This window comes from Vanellus vanellus (genome assembly GCF_965231255.1).
Source record: "Vanellus vanellus genome assembly, chromosome: 8".
NCBI lineage: Eukaryota > Metazoa > Chordata > Aves > Charadriiformes > Charadriidae > Vanellus > Vanellus vanellus.
Window position 1 is genome coordinate 20,017,619 of NC_138913.1, and position 14,788 is coordinate 20,032,406.

At 37.8% G+C, this 14,788-nt stretch overlaps 1 long non-coding RNA gene across 1 annotated transcript in view; it reads right to left on the bottom strand.

The window, feature by feature from the left end:
* LOC309674863 overlaps positions 1–14,508 on the bottom strand; it is a 91,866-nt gene extending 77,358 nt beyond the window's left edge. Inside the window, exon 1 of the long non-coding RNA XR_014269431.1 lies at positions 14,489–14,508. This is a non-coding gene — a long non-coding RNA (uncharacterized lncRNA). The remainder of the gene's footprint in view (positions 1–14,488) is intronic.
* Between the last annotated feature and the right edge of the window lie 280 nt (positions 14,509–14,788).

A 14,788-nucleotide genomic window follows, 5' to 3' on the forward strand; every position in this document is an offset into this window, starting at 1 on the left:
ACCCCTAGGGGAAAATTTGCAATTTATAGCCATGATGATACATTTTTTGTAGCTTTTGTATTGGGCTAACACTGAGATAAGCATGGGGCTTGTCTTAATCTCCTTGGGCCAAACTCACTGTGGCTAAAAATCACGTGTAATTTATGAATTCAGTGCCCAGGAAAAGACCAGCCTATTAGTTTTTAGATAGATTAGAACTGTACGAGACCCACATGAATTATGACTACCCTACAGCAGAAAAGTCTGTCCCTTTTATTTGCTGGCATGCATCCCTCACACTTGAAGAGCCAATAACCTGTGTTCAGGCAAATGGCCTCTTTTGGGCTATACTTATAATTTTATCAGAAAAACACAATTATAAAAGCATCCATTTAAAATTCATAGATACTAACAGGTCACTAAAAAGCCTATTTTACACTAGAAAATTACACTGTGCACATTTTTCTGAATAAAGCAGGTTATATTTTACAGATAAATGAATAATTTATTCTGAACTGTACCCCTGATAGTTGTGCTTTCATCGTAATTTCTTTGTGTGTCAAGTGTTGGCTATTTTTTTTTTAGAAGATACTATAGTTTTAAGACACCTGCATTGTCAGAACCATCCGTTCTTACTCTGCACAATTCAGTAAATATGAGAAATATTCCTGAATGAAAGAGTTCAGTCACAATTAAAGAATGAAAATCTTTAGTAATACTAAATAATTTTACAGGGGTTTGTTCTTTGTTTTGTTTTGTTTTTTTTTTATTTGCTATGACACAGTTTCTTGAGGACACTACCTAGCGTTGAAAACTTCCACTGACTTTAGATGAATTCATGCATAAATTAACATATATGCACATGCATGTTTTTGTGTGCACATGTGCACGCACACAACCTTGAAGTCTTTACTGCATTGCAGTCTTTCAGACATTTTTGCATTATTTCCAGTAGCACAAAAGATGTCTTTTTTTTTTTTTTTTTTTTAAGGATTCAGTTTTAAGCTTAAAGGCATTTTCTCTATATTTATTTCTTCTAGAATCCAGTGCTCTACTTCTTACAAACATAAAGCAATTGCCAGTCTCAACAAGAGTCATATCCTTAGCTATAAAGGTGTCTTCCCTATATTATATAAGGCTAGCTGTTATTGCGAAACAATTGGGGTTTTAGTGGATTACATACAGTAATCTGGTACTTTGAAGTAATATTGCCTTATAAAGTGGAACAGCTATTTCCTGACAGATGCCAGGAAAAGCAATAGAAAAAGTATTAAAAAAATATTTATAAACAGAATTTATCATAAAAAGGTTTAAAATTAGAGTTTATCTTACTCTGGGAAGAACAATTGTGATTATACCACTTATACAGTAACTGCAAACCATGTTATTTTAGTAACGTTATTGCCTGTCTTCAAGTGAGAAGTTGCTGATACCATAACACAATCAAGCAGGCTTGTTAGGGAAAATTCTGTTTAACAAGTCAGAATTTTACTAATAGAGCATCACTGTTTCTCAGTCTTGCAGAAACAATTTATACCAGTTGCAACTACCAATGCTTAAACACCTTCCATATTCACTGTAAGGAATGGTAACCTTGAAACATAAAAGATCTGGGTGATTTGACAGCTGTAGCAAGACACAACGTGATCGAGATTCCCCAAAAGTGAAGTTAAAATATTTTAATGGAACTACAATAGTTGATCAAGGAGATATGCAGTACTCGTGGGTACAGAGAGAGGATGTTCAAGGTCCTTATATCTGTCATAAAACACTAACGGGGACCCATGAGTAGGCTATAGGCAATTTACTTTAGTTTAAGTGAATTCTAAAACATTAAATTATTAGAGACAACCAAGTTTCCTGTGTGACTTAACTTCTTTTTTGCCTATACCCTGATGGTTCTTCATTCACAGTTGTTTTATAAACTATGCAATTGCTACTGCAGATTTAGCGTTCAATTGGTTGGGCTGTATCTAGGGCTTTGTATCATATGGAACAGAGATGATAGAGAGATTTGCTTAGGAAAGCATGAGAAAAGTTGTAGCTGTCCTCCATGATACCTTGTTACTGTGATTTCTCAGAGCATGACCCAAGCATAGGAAGGCAACTTGGTCAGTGTTTCCAAGCCCTTATACTCAGTGAAAGCATCTGACAGTTGAGGGCTTCTTGTGAGCTTATAAAAATACAAAATACAGCTTAATTTTTTTTTTTCCCTACTGGAAAAAAAGGTAATTTTTCCTACAGATAAATTATTATATGAATCATTATATAAATTACATGTTCAGGTATATCCCACACATGAGACTGGAAGAGTAAAATTTCCAAGAGCCAGGAGCCTTCAATGTCTAACTTTTGAGTTCCCTGGGCCTCTCTGAACAAGCTCTGCCTTTATGAAAGCCGAGGCTGTAACATTATTTCTAAAGACTTCAGCAGGGTCAGGGTTGCATACTAGCTATTAGTCTAAAATAAATACGCAGTCTCAACCACAGACAAGAGGAGTTGCAACGATTTCTGTAAGGTTGTGTCATGCCATGAAGAGGCTGGCCTAGCTAGTCAGAGTGGACCCTTGTGGCCATGTGAAACAATCAAACTTCACATGCCAAAAGTATTATCATTTGAAGAGGAAAAAAAAGCCTTTTGCAGAATCAAATCTTTTGGATGCATATGCAAAATCAAATTTTTTGGATGTATACACATACCTAAGTGCTCTGCCAAATTCAGCTTTTTTGTGTTATTATTTTAAAATCAGATTTTCGTTGGCTGAAGTGCTTAGTAATTGTGGTTGTTTACTACAGAAGTACATGACAGCTAGAAATCAGGCATGTCACTTGAACTCACCGTGCCAATTATGAAAAGCATCCCCAAGTATTATTAAACTGTGCGCAAGAGGATCATGGGGCATTCTAGGGCTGCCGATTAGGAAGAGGGTCTCTCTTATCAATAGCTCACCCTTATTTTTTTTATTCTTTTGCCTGATTTGATCTTACCACAGGCCAGGCCCTGTCTCAGCAGAGCATGACAAGCTGACAGGAGCTGTGGCACAAAAGGGAGTAGGATTCTGCTCCCCCCTCAGTCATCTTTTCTGTAGACTAAAAAGACCCAAATCCCTCAGCCTTTCAGCAAAATCCTATCCAGCAAAATGCTTGGACCCTTTGAAATACTTAGGGGTTAACATGGCAATTGACACATCCACATAGACTCTACCCTGTAATGGAAGGGAACTGGATTGATTTGATATGGTTTTAGATAACAGGTGCTGCAGACAGAGGAGCAGCAGTAGATGTCATACCCTGAATTTAGTAAGGAGTTTGAAGGTGGTTGGAAAATCATATCCAGAGAGCAGCTGTCAGTTTCTCACTGTCAGGGAAGAGGGTATATCAATGCAGAAATCTGCAAGACTCCATGGTGGCTCTGGTACTACTCCCTGCATTGGAAGTTGGATGGTCAAATTTAATTTGAACTCTAAACCAGCAAACAAAAAAGTAAAACCACAGATACAAGTCAATAGGTGAACAGACTATTTTTCTTAAGCAGCAAAGAATTAACAATATAGGATTGTACAAGTAGCTGATCTATAGAAAAGAATTGGGGAGTTATAGCAGATAACTTTGCTCTATTGATCATGCAGGTGCCACAGGGGAAGGAGTAGCTCCACTGTGGCCACCAGACTATGTGAATTACCTAGGCCAATTAGAAAGAACAGGGGAAAAAAGAGAAATAGTCAAGGCCTAAAAAATATAGCATACGAGGAAAGAATGAGTGAGCTGGAATTGTTTATTTTAAAAAAAAGAATTTGCTGAAGGACAGACATGATGAACTGTGGCAAGAAAGGAAATCTTTCCATTCCTATAGTAGATAGGTTTAGGGGCTAAAAGGCTTCAGTTGATGGAAATGACACCAAAGAACATGAGGAAAAGCTGTCCAAAGGCAGAATTCGGAAGTGCAGGAGCAGGCAGCCGGCAGGGACTGTAGGGGCCTTCACTGCAAGGTTTTACAGCAAAGAAACACGGGCACAAGCAGTGGAGGCACAGTTGATCCCACCTTGGGCAAGAAGGGTAGGTCTTACAGATCAGTAAACACGTGTCCTGTAGAGAAGGCGAGTTTTTTTAATACGAGCCCTCTTGTATTTCTGCTGCCGTTCTGAAAATTAGACCTCAGGTAGTTATTTATTGATATTTCCTCTCCAACTCTTTTGGAGACTAATTTCTCTGCTGCTTGAACCCCAAATTCCTTATGTTTTCTACTTCACCTTACAGAATACACTGTGCAATTGCTCATTACTGGCCTGAAAACAACAGCACGTTTAGCTACAAGGTATTGATCTGCAGGATTACAAACAGTGACAAGCCATGAAAAAGATTCCTCCCTCCCCATGTTGACTTCTGTTTGGTCTAACTATACAAGGCATTTCAACTGTTGCCTTGTGAGCTATTTCACATGGAAAAGCTCTGCCCTTCAGACCAGGGAAGTGGTTATAAAGTGATGAGAAACTCTGGCATGCATTGTTTTAATGGTTCTACCAGAACAGGTAATTTCATAGTGAATATTATCATATTAGACCATTCCTGTGAATTAGACTCAAAAGCGATAAAATTAATCTTCGATAGATAAGCATGCAATGGAAGATAAATGCTCTTATTTATACCTGATAAAGCGTGTAGGGTTTTTATAGCAATTTGTACCATAATTTACTTATGTTCAGCAAAATAAATTTAAAAAAAAAGTGATGGAAAACTGGGCTTTGCTTGCCTTTTTTTTGTGAAACAAACTTGCAGTCCACAAAGTATTTTGCATAGATTGACAGCATCCAGATTTCAGCCAAAGATTTAAAAATTCTTTTTAAATGGTTGCAGTGTCATCTGGTTAATGGGATGGATGACACTTGCCTCCATTTTGCAGGGAAATTGCATCCCACATCATGTTAAGCCCAGAAATGGAAACTTGAGAAACTCATATGACACCTCCCAGATGATCAGTTCCTGGTTTTCAGGAAAGTTTTACACCCCACCCCAAAGAGTCAAAAGTTTTCCCTTGGAAATTACCTCCGTTACACCCTGCACCTCTTTTCCTCAGAACTTTCCATGGCAATTGTTTTTGTATTCGTAGTGTATATTCATGCAACCCTCAAATTCATCAAAAGAATAATTAGGAGACTAAGAGACTGCCAGGAGATGTTCTGGTAGAAGTTATCCTTATACGAAAATTACTGACTATTAAGTAGAGAGATACCAGACCTGGAAGATATGTTTTATGGGACATATGCACACACAAAGTCTTGTCTGGACAAAGAAAGAAACCAACACTCCCCAGCTGTCACAAAACCTACTTTTAAAAACAATGATTGTGCAAAGAATAATGAAAACCCCATTGTCTTCTGAGTGTCATAAGTAGAATTTGCAGCTAATTCCCACATCGTATCTATATCCTGTTTTCAAACAGGACTTTAGCCTTTAGGAGACAAAAAACAAGGAACCTAAATAATCCAAGGAAGACTTCAATATTTTGAAGTGTAAAGATGCACATGTATAGATGAAACAGCTTTTGAATGTGCCTAATCAGATTACATAGCTAATTCAGTTTAGAAAAGAAACAAAACTCTCACTTGTGTATTTCTTTAAAAGTGTATTTTTCATTTATATTTATGTTTAAAGAAAAAGGCCACGTTTCTCGCTCTTGTCATCCCTTTCTGAAAGTGCTAACCTGTGGTCTGGTGGAGTCCTTTAAAGACAGACTTTCTTTGTCCTTACTACCTCTCTAAAAGCTGTATAAGTGATACCTTCTGCCCCAGGTACAGCCCTACAGTGTTCTGAGTGCACAATGCAGCACTGTTACTCAAGGCTGTATAGGAATGCCACAAGTTTCACTCTTGATGGAAGAAAGTTTGAGGTGCAATAAAAGTAGATGTAATACTTTTTTTTTTCTTCCTACTGCCCCATTACACAACACTGACTCAACATCAAAATATTTGCTAAATAGGAAACTTTTTTTAAATCATGACTTTTAGCTTAATTTACACTGAAGATTTCAAATTAGATTTATTCCTCTGAACATTCATCTAGAGATAAATTGTACACATTGGTATGGATGCTAAGTGGGAATGTTCCTTCTCAGTCATCAAGCAAACAATGTTGAACTATTTTTAAAAAAGTAGTAAATACCTTAAAGGAAGAATGACATCGTTTGGATATTTGCTCTGTTTAAATTGGCCACTCAAACCTTTATCATCTTCTCACCAAAATTCTACATAACCACAGTAATGCAAAATTAACCTTCTGCATCTGAAGACCAGCTGCCTGATCTTCCCTCTGCAGAGATAAACCAAACATGCTGCCCTTGGCTTCAGTGGTTGTAAGTCTGTGTTTCTACCTATTGCTTAAACTAGATTGCATTACATTTAATTTCAGTCCTCATTTTGTCCAGGACTTTATCTTCCAAGATGCTAAACTAACACATGCATTTGGTTTGTTTCTTTAAAGTGGGCACAGAACCCTATTGCAGAAGAAGTTTGACAGTGACAAGAGGTAATATAATTACCTGCTCAACAACCATTTTGGAAGAGTAAAATGTAACTGTTCCTCCCCCCTCATCTCTCCATAAAACAGGTAAGGAAGTGATAGTGAACATAATTAAGTGTGGTACCAAGGATCACACACTCACAGATCAAGTAATTTTTTCTTTAATAATGTCTTTCACCGTCATTCACTTTAACATTGCAAACCTGCCCTGTCTTGCTGCACTAGATGTTGTGGAAAGTCATTACAAAGGACCATTTTCCCTCCAAATGCATAATGCAGCAATAACCATTATTAAATACGCTTGTGATATAATCTCTTCTGAGAATGATTATATACTATGCAAAGATTTTTTTCCGTCTATAAGAATGAGTTTAATAAAAAGTTATTAGAAAAAGAGAGACTGAATAATTGCTTTTTCTAGAAATAGCTCATTTATGCCAAATGTCATTCTATTTACCTCAAATTTCACAATGACGCTTTGTTTGCCTCAATCTGGTTTGCATTTCTGAACACTTGTCACTATCTGCAGGTAACTATTTTAGTTACCTGAAAAGATATCAAATTCACATTAGCCAGCTTTTCAAATACAATTTTAATCCTTTAAGTTTTTACAATTGTTAAACAGAATTTTAAAAGAAAATAAGGAGGAGACTGTGCATTGTTAAAAAAGTTTTCATTGAAAACTTCAAGAGCGCCACGAGAGTACTTTAAGAACGTATAGGCACCTATATGTTCTTCTCACTGATGTGAGACTTACCGATCATTTCCTTCCCACAGCAAAAGGGCTCATCCACAGACAAACTACTATTCTGACTGTTCCCATAGACAACTTTAGCATGCCAAAACTACACATTAGACTGCTGCTACAAGCCATAACTAGGATCTTACTGTAGGGTTTAGAGACAAAAGTTAATTGGGAAGCTTGTCTTTTGCAGCACTGGTCTCCATTCTCAAATGCCACATTCCATCATGAAATAAAGAAGTATGCCACTGTCCAATCCAAGAATACACTGTCTTTCAATAAAAAGCCCTGGCCAGTGTTCTAGCATTGCTGCAGGAATTAGTCTCTGTTCCTAAACTTTTCAAGAATATTGGAACACCATCTAGCAATGCAGTTATTGCTTTTAAATTGGTTACAGACAATTTCACAACGGTTCTTGAAGGAAGTGAAAGAAAAGTGTGCTAGAAACACAGTCAGAATTGGCCTTAAGTGGATATAAATTGGTCTCAGCTTTGATTGAGGTGAGCTCCAGATTATAGATCAGCCTGAAGAACCGGGATTTATTTAGGACTAAATAATTTTACCCTTGTTTATAAAACCAAGCCAGGTAACAATGGGAACCATGTTAGAGGCTACTCACACCTGCAACAGTCAAGACAAGAACGGCTCAAATGCACCCACCGGCTTGATGCAATGGTCAGGCACTGACATACGTCATCCGGGCAGTGGTGTTACTGGTGCTGCCTCTCTAGGTTTCCTCAGGTTTCTCTCCCCCGTGAGAAATGCTATCTGAGCACAATGCAAGCATTGGCAGGGACTCATCCAGGCTGCGCAGATGTCCAGCAGCCAAGGCAGTCCTCGAGCCACAAAACAAGTCCTGCCCACCTCTGAACCTTGTTTGTCCCCAGCCATGCTCCGAGGTACCAAGGAGCGTCCCTGCTACATGCACACTGCAGCAGAAGGGCTCACAGCACACCCTTGATTGTGGCAACTGCTGCTGTCTCTGCTTTCACAGGTGAATGTAGTAACCCCATTCTGGCCTCCTCCACTGCCCAACACCGGGTTCCATCTTACAGGCACCACAGAGAACAGGGAGTAAACCCTGCCAGGGTGCACAGCACTCACTAATGGCACCCTGCTGAGGAGGGACAGGGCCCATACCAGCTTTCTTTGGAAATTTGTTTAAATCCACCCTTAGAGGAACATACTAAACTGAGACTGTTCTGTAGCCTGTACAGCCATCCTATACATAGCTATCAAATACAGAGTTAACTTAGTCACAAATTAAACCAGAGCCTACTACTCCTGCTAGATAGACTATAATAATTTTAGAGAAATAAATACCTATTTTAGGTGGAATTTGACAATAGGGATGTGTTGGACTACAAGGGTTTAGCAGGTTTTCAGTGGGTTTCACTAAATTTTGAAATGTGGTCTCAGATTTTGCTACAGAGACAGTTCAACCTTGACAGATCCCAAGATAATGATCTTAAGGGCATTATGTACTTAGCTGACACAAATAACATATTTTAATTACAGTTAATAAGAGTCAGATTTTGTTTTGAATTCCATGATGTCAAACCTGGCATGCTCCTTAAAGGAGTCTGTACAGAGAGCACAATAGTTTTTTCCTGTAACTCATCTAGACTTTTTTTTCCTCATGTCAGTTTGACCTTGAAGAGAACATGATGTCCTTTGAGATCCTTTTTTAAAAAAAAGTCACTCAAGGGTAACAATTCTTTCACTAAAGAGACCTCTGTATCTTTAGCTGGAGAAATCTGTTGCTTTATCATGCGTTAAGAGGCAGTATTCTTTGTACTCCTTGTTTACAACAGAATACAGATGCAATTGAGATCTGATTTTAAAAGCATCACCACTAACTACTACTGGAATTTTTTGTACCAGCGTCAGGAGTCCGGTGAGATAGGCTGTTAAACATACAGCAAGGGGATGCAAATTTGTACAAGCTCAAGTAAGGTCTGATCTTTTAGTTATTTAGATAGGATAAGAAACAAGGCTCCTGGAAGTTACTAGACAATGTGAATAGCCCAACTGATTTCAGTAAGGATATTTATGCATTAGCCATTATTAAAGAGTCTGCAAATTGGGGCAATTACACTAACAATCAATTGTAGCTGATGTCAGTTAATTCATTACTTTTACCTGCATATAACATCTGGTATTTTTACTGATATCATAGGCTGTCCTTTAGATTCCATCATACTGTAATAGTTTAGCAGATAGCTGTAAATATGCCAGCAGCCTTACTAGGATTTCACTAGATAGTTTAGTGGAATTAAACAAACAAGGCTGATAATAACAGAGATATTTTCCTACCATTACACTGTTCTAAGGAATTGGGATTGACTATAGGATGGGTTTAGAAAATCCACAAGACTAAGTTTTTCCTACATGCAGTGCCAGTCAAGTGCTCATGGACGTTATTTTATTTGCCTGATCCATGAAACATATATACAAAATTCTTCAAGCTTGCTAGGGATATTCATCTAAAACAGATTTAGACATCCACATAATCCTGCTGGCAGCTCCTTAGTCATAGATAGTAAGGCCAAAATGGACTGTTATGATAGTATGTCTGACCTCCTGCATAACACAGGCCAACAAACCTCACACAATAATTTATGCTTCAAGACTATAATTTGTGTTTGAGTTACAGCATCTCTTTTAGAAAGATCTTCAGTCATACCTTAAACACCCTAAGTGGAGGTGAAACCATTACATGTCTAGGTAAGTTGTACCAGTGATGAATAATCCTTACCAATAAGAGACTGCCTTATCTCTAGTCTGAATTTACATAGCTTCATTTTTTGCCCTTGGATTTCTCTTTGCCTTTTCCAGCTGAATATAAGAGCTATCTATTATTTTTCCCCACAAAGACACTTGACTACTGTAAGTCACATCTTAACCTTCACTTGGAGAAGTTAATAGACCAAGTAGACATCTTTCAACATACAGAATGTCCTTGTACTCTAATTAATTTTGTAGTTCTCCGCACTTGTTCTTATTTTTAATGCATCATTTCTGAAATTTCATACCAAAAGGGGCCACGTCAATTCTACACCTCTAAGAGGACTGTTTCTTACTTACTACATGGATGCTCATACCCAGTGAACAAACCCTCACAACCCTGTGTCCTCGTGAAACGAGGACAAATTGCTTTAATGTTATAAAGCTATTCTATTTAAGTAATTAAAAACATAGAAGCAATTAAAGAGATATCTGAGCAATTCCCACTGACAGGATGAAAAATACCTGATGCTGAATTTAAAAACATTCATTATTAATAGTTACTGCTTAACCTACTGCCTTCATCTATGGTGAAGCCTCATTTTTTTTCAGTATCAATATAATTTTCTTTGTTCCTGTGCGAAACCAGTACAGAAGAGTTTATTGCATTTTTACTGTAACAGAATTAAGTGATATTGCCCCCAAGTCTAATACCAGACATGACTGAAGTCAGGATTCAGTTTGTTATCAAACACAAAAATTTCCTTGTAACTACCCTTTACTTAACAGAAGCAAGACCAACTTGAAGTATTTTTAGAATGTCCGATTTTATCTAAACTTCATATTTGGGCGTGTCATTTTTAGCTTTAGGCTGCATTTCAGTTCCCAGAACCCTAAAAAAAATCCCCATAACAACAAAACCACAAACTTTTGACATTTTTTACCCACACTTACAAAGTCAATTTTGAAAGGAAAGAAGTTGTTTGCCAGTGAGGTTTGTATTGTTGGAAAATAAATAAGTATAAACAAGTAATTAGTTCTACTTGATGCTGTTTAGAAGTGACAGACAGTTAAATAAGCCCCAAAACTTCTGAAAGTTTATGCGTGGGAACAAGCACTCTAAACAGCACCCACTAACCCATTCCTTAGCTTGAGCCAGGATCTTTTCTGTTTCTATGTCAAGATGTCTCCCAGGAAACTGAAGCAAGCAGTCACTTCTCTACTCCCCACAGGTTTGTATACCCTACTTTCCACTTTTTCTTCTCTCTGGTTCTATTGGGGAGCTCACTGATCTCTCTTGAACTGATTATGCATTATGTGTGCATATACACGCATTTATCTAGGTACACACATACATGTGTATATATTCCAGCTGAATTGGCTTTTTTTTTTGCCCCCCCCCCCCCCCCTTTTGTTTTTAACGAGGAAGATTGAATATGCAGAAAGCCTGCCTGTGGCCTGTGCCCCAGTTCTCTGCCTAGGCCAAGCCAATTACTATACCCAGCTACAGTGCACGAGGCTTAGCAACTACTTCAAAAAATCAGTTGTATGTGTACCTCATGGACACAGGAGGTGTTAGTCTCATACAAGCAGACAGAAAAATTCAACTCAAAATTTATAAAACATTCATGCTGTCTGATTAACAACTACTGTTAGATACTGACATCTTCTTTACATTTTTTAACTTAGACTTCAGGATCCAAAGTGACTGTATTGCATTTGGGAAAACAAAACAAAACAAAACGCAGCACTAGAGCATCACTGAGGACAAACCAAAGTTACTGGACAGAGATGTGACATACTTTTTCTGCAGGCTTTGGCTATCCAAACTCCTAATATGCATTGAGACATGTTGTCTTATTCCCTACTTTACAGCTTTAACATAGTATCACATTCCAGATTCATGACCACCCAAGATTGTTGCATCTTTTATTGATAAGACAAATACTAGAGCAAATGGGGTTAGGGGATTTCTGTCCTAAGACTGAAACAATACTAGATGAAGATCCGGGGCAACTAAGTTCAAGGCTCATTAAAAATCTGTGTGACTTGATTACTACCGTTAACAAATAGAAGTTAGGCACACTGTGAAGATGATATGTTTAATGAAACCCATGCCTCAGGCATCAAAGTTGGCAAGGCATTTCTTCATTTTTAGTGCACTGAACAACTATTACAGATTTTGGCTTTCTGCTAAAGGGTATCCCTGTTTACAGGGGACTGGGAAATATATAGGGCAAAGATTTGCTCTAGCAGGTGCTTCTGCCTTTCTGAAATACAGTTTCAGCAGTGCCACTGGAGCCCATTAGAGATCTAGGTGAAACCGTAAGGGATGAGCACAAAAGAGACCAAGTCTTCCTCTCCTGTTCTGTCCCCCTCTGCTCCAGGTGAATAACATAAGGGTAAAGTTACTGTGGAGGTCAGCATAGCACTAGGAACTGTGTTTACCAGCCAGTGATTTAGTTGTTAGAGATCTCATTTGTATCATCTTTCTGCTATATGGTTAATTTCTCTGCTGTAGTTTTGAGCTTAGCCTAACACTCATATTTCCTATTCTATTATTCATTCACGCACCAAAAAAAAGAAATGTGGTTACGTCAAGCCCAACATTTGGCAATCTCAGTACATGTTTTAAAATAAAAGGGCCAAATACATCACTACAATCTTGTTCTTGTGACTGGAAGTGGCCTGCACTCGATAGCAAGAGCAAATTTGTTATTTGAGTACTTCCTTCAAAATGACCTGATGTTAGAGTTCTCAACCTTACCTATTTGTTTTATTAATCTCTTTCAGCTTAGGTAATTTGTGCTGATAACGTTGAGATGTTTGTCACTTCTGCCATTCCAGACTTCTTTCTTTTACTGTGAGGATCTCAATGAACTTGTGTCTTTTCCAAAATTACTGAGGAGTTTTGAAATACAAAATAATTCAGTCATCATTTATTCAGACTTGTGTGGAAGTTTTACCAGGTGACAGTAAAACATAAGAGTATGACTCTTCAGTTTCCATGTGTCGCTTCCTACAGAATTCAGCTATTTTTACTACTTGTGGCTTGTTCTTATGCGTATTCATATGAAGCATTAGAAAGTAATTTCAACACTTACAGAAGACTTGCAGTCAGATATCCGATGATATTTTACAAAGCAGGGCAAAGGGTCATTCTTACTGTTTTACTACACATGGCAAATTGAGGAGCAGAGTGAGTCACTGGTGGAGACAGGAGGTGGGTTCATTTTTCCTGCCTGTTAAACTGATATGCAGCTCAGCAACATAAGCAAACAGATTGAACTATGTCTTTAGAGGCCTTTCAGTGCAAGTTGCACTGATACTTATAGTGTGAAACTGCTAGATGCTGCTTTTGCAATGAGGACTTTTGTAAAGTTTAATTACTTTAACCCAAAGCTTAAAAACAAGACCCATCAAAATTACACCAAGTGATGATATTGAAGAGAATACTTGCATTTCATAACATTTAATTTTTTAGACAAATTCTAAGAATCTGTAAACTTACAAAAGATTAAGTCTTTCTATAAAACTAGAACCGACAAAAAGAGGTGATATAAAGCTTGATATGACAAAAAAATCTTTTAAATCTCTGTAAAATTTGTTTTTAACAAGAGAGTTTGCCTCCTATATGTACTGGGAGAAGCTACATGGAAGCAACTAGATAGGCACAGTCCTATGCTAAACTGGGTAAAATTATTAAGTCACTTTTAGGATTTACTAATGCTGTAAATAACTAAGGTTTTAGCTCACAAAATAACATTTCCTCCAGATGCAATGTAGAAACCACAAGTCCGACTCATTACTATGAGTTATAAATCACAGATTAAGTCTTGATGAAAGGAGCCACGGAAGAACCCACACAGTTGAGAAATCATTGATGGTGTAAACAGCTGTAACATTAGCAATTCACTTCAACTGCATCAAATGAATAACACCACCAGTTTTTGGAATTACCATGTTATACTCACGTGGTTACATAATGAAGGTTCAATTAGAGATCTTACTATTCAGAGCTTTTCTGTTAATAACACATAAGCTTAAGGTTTTAGAGATGCTCTTATTTTTGAAGGACTATCAGAACATTCCATAGAATAAGCTTGGTTTTCACCACTACTCCCCCCCCCCCCCAGCTACTTTCAAGCACAGAAATTTCCCAAATTTTCTGTTAAATTTGTGATATATATTGTTAAATGGACACATTTTAACTAAAAACATATGGCTTCAGAGTCCTTTGCATTCTGAACTGAGTATGGAAGGGCCTAAACCAAAATAAACCAGAACAGTGCAAGAAAAATAAAAATAGACTGGGTCCTTCAGAGGGGTGTAGGCAATAGCGATAAAAACTGTTTCCCTAGGAGACTTCATCACTGATATGCTGAGAAAAAGAAATCAAGAGGACGATCGCATATAGCCACCAACGAACAGTAAATCCAACATACACTTATATATATATGAGCGACTTCTTAGATAGGAATTTTGAGTGCCTGAAGTGAGCTGCTTTAAACAGTCTCTGACTTACCTTTACTCTCAGTTTCGCAGGTACTCTGTGGCAAGTCTCCCTCCCTTGCTCTGGCAAAAATGAGTTGGTTCTCAGTCCACATCTGCTGCCCTCCCTAAAAGGGGAAGGAAGACTGTCTTAGCAATGCAGCAGGAGATTTTTAACTTGCACATTAGAGAGAATCACCTCTGTAATATCACTTTTCTGAGTTATACTGCAGCCCTTTCCCAGGCTCCTTTCGCAGATCTCACCTCCAAGGCACCCATGTTAGCTGCACTCTCGCTCCAAGCCAAATGCAACCTCGTGCACTCCCACAGCTTC